This window comes from Sinocyclocheilus anshuiensis, unplaced genomic scaffold (genome assembly GCF_001515605.1).
Source record: "Sinocyclocheilus anshuiensis isolate Anshui unplaced genomic scaffold, SAMN03320099.WGS_v1.1 scaffold911, whole genome shotgun sequence".
Lineage (NCBI taxonomy): Eukaryota > Metazoa > Chordata > Actinopteri > Cypriniformes > Cyprinidae > Sinocyclocheilus > Sinocyclocheilus anshuiensis.
The window spans coordinates 668-3,291 of record NW_015542373.1 but is presented as its reverse complement, the minus strand read 5'-3'; the positions used below and the strand labels follow the sequence as shown (position 1 = coordinate 3,291).

Genomic DNA, 2,624 nt, shown 5'->3' with positions numbered 1-2,624 from the left:
CCCGTGGGGTAAGTGTGTAGTCAGGTTTAAGTCCCCACCAGGATATATAAACCAGTATACACACACACACACACACACACACACACACACACACACACACACACACACACACACACACAATGGATCTACCAATCTTTCTCACTGTCTTTCTTATTGGGTTAAAGATAGATCTCAGCTCTGACTTTACATTTTTGAAATATCTTCAAGTAGTCTCTCTGTCTCTGTATTTATCAGGATAAGATTTAAAAAGCCCTTGGATTTTCTCAAACGTGCAGAACACAACACTGTAAGGAATATCATCTCCTACAATGTAGAATCGGAAGAAATTACGTGATTTTTCAGATCTCTCTTTTGCATCATTATGTGAGCAGATTGCCAAAGTTATTATTGCACTTAATCACACAAAAGTTAATGCAAAATAACTGTTCTAACTAGTTCCAGGTTGATAACTGAACACCACTCAGATGTGATGAAACGTGATTTGAGTAACAAAATTACTCAAACTCAAATTAAATAAAAACTGAAAAGTGAAAATCTAAAAATAAAAGTTAATACTATAAAATATGACTAAAATAACAATGGTTTCACTGACTAAATTTAATCAATTAAATACTTTTTTAAGACCACCTAAAAGGGAATTTGTAATGTGTAATGCAGATCATATTATTATTATTATCTTTTTTATCTTATATATGGGTCATTCTACAGAAACGTCCACTTTTGGTATGGCAAGATGTCTTAAAATGTATTTATTTTTTTAACATTTAAACTTAGACCACATTATTATATTATCTTTTGACTTTATGAATACACATAAATGACAGCTTAATGATTTTTTATATTTTTTGTGCATTTATTTAAAGACCACATGTACCCTTTTTTTGTCACTGGTGTTACCTTACTTCTCTGGCAATTTTAAAGGTTTTTATGAAATATTATTTCTCAATTTTTTAGTACATGTAGTCAGAGTTACAGAAAAATAATGATAATGCAACAAATAAGGAGATTATGTTTTGTTTATTTTAATCAGGTTTGTTAAAAGTGTGATTGAATGATGTTAGTTCATTTGCGCAACTATGTATTTGCTATAACAATGAAAATATTTGTAAAAACAGTTATAAACAAGTAATGATGCAATCCTTTACATCTTAACTCTTGAGTGTAGCAGAATTCAATAAAATTATTATCATGTCACATGTGACACATTTTATTTAATGTGACAGAAAAAAAGTAACACCAGTGACACAATATGAAACACCAGTGACATACATAAGACCAAAGATCCTTATTCTTTAACTACAATTAAGTAGATAAGACTAAATTGTTACATTTGGCATACATTTGGCACAACTCCAGGGGACCACTACTTTCATTATATATTTTATAATATTTATTTGGCATTTAGTTTTTTTATGTCATTTACATCATATATTTGATAGTTATGAATACATCATTGTATTTTAAATGGTAGAAAAACCTGTTTTTGACCTCAAAATAAAGCACTTTCCCTCTGTACATGGCTGTGGGGACGAGCAGTTTTGTGGTGCTTGGAATTTGTTATAATTAATTAAAAATAAATATTGCTACATTGATGGCTCAAGAGGGTGTAATTGTTCAAATAACACATTGTTTTATTTTAAAATATAAAAAAAATTGTAACACTAAATTGTTTTTCAAGTGTAATATTTCTGTAAAGGCTAGGGACAGAAAAGTGGACGTTTCCATAGAATGACCCATATATGTTAAGCAGTCCATATGTATATATAGCTGTTAGAGGTAGCATATTGCATTCATGTTATTAATTAATAACATCAATATGGAAACCAGCGTAGGAGTAATAGTTCTGAGGCAAAACAAAGGTTTTTGATAAATATGTACAAAATATTAAGTCAATATAGTGTGGTTTAAGTTTTTGCATCACTTAATTGGCATTGAGCTCAGTGTTTGCATGTTTTTGTCTCAGTTTCTTTACTTTCACATGATTCACACTGAAGCACAGGGCTCATGCAGATTATATATTTCTTTCATTAAATTGCAGTCTTTTGCAGTCCAATAATCACATTAGGTCATGTTGTGGTCTAGATTTGATTGTACAGCCTTACTATTAGCTACTTACTTATTAGCTACTTAAACATTCGTCAAACCATTTCATGGAGCGTTTAAACAGACGTGAGCGACTGCTGTATGCGGCTGCATTCAGACTGCTGTGAGTTTGTTACCGTGCTCGGTGTTCGTTCGCTCCATCTTTGAGTTTCGTGATGCGCTGAGGGCGGGTGTGGTCTCCACGGCGACAGGTATGATTGATGGGCACACGTCCTCCAGTTTAAAGCCGCGTCGGACGAGCTTCAGGTTTACGGTCTGACCCGTGTGTCTCAGAACCTCCACAGCCTGCTGGTTAGTGTAACCCTGGATGTTCACACCGTTTACCTGCACACACACACACACACACACATATACAAACACACGCACGCACACACACACACACACGCACACACACACACGCACACACACACATGTTGTGTTTCCATGTTTTATGGGGACATTCAATAGGCGTAATGGTTTTTATACTGTACAAACTGTATGTGCTATTGCCCTACACCAACCCTACCCCTAAACCTACCCTC

General features: G+C 34.0%; 1 pseudogene; it reads right to left on the bottom strand.

Annotated features, from left to right (window-relative positions):
* LOC107692248 (multiple PDZ domain protein-like) overlaps window positions 1-2,446 on the bottom strand; it is a 53,364-nt pseudogene extending 50,918 nt beyond the window's left edge.
* Window positions 2,447-2,624: the final 178 nt, after the last annotated feature.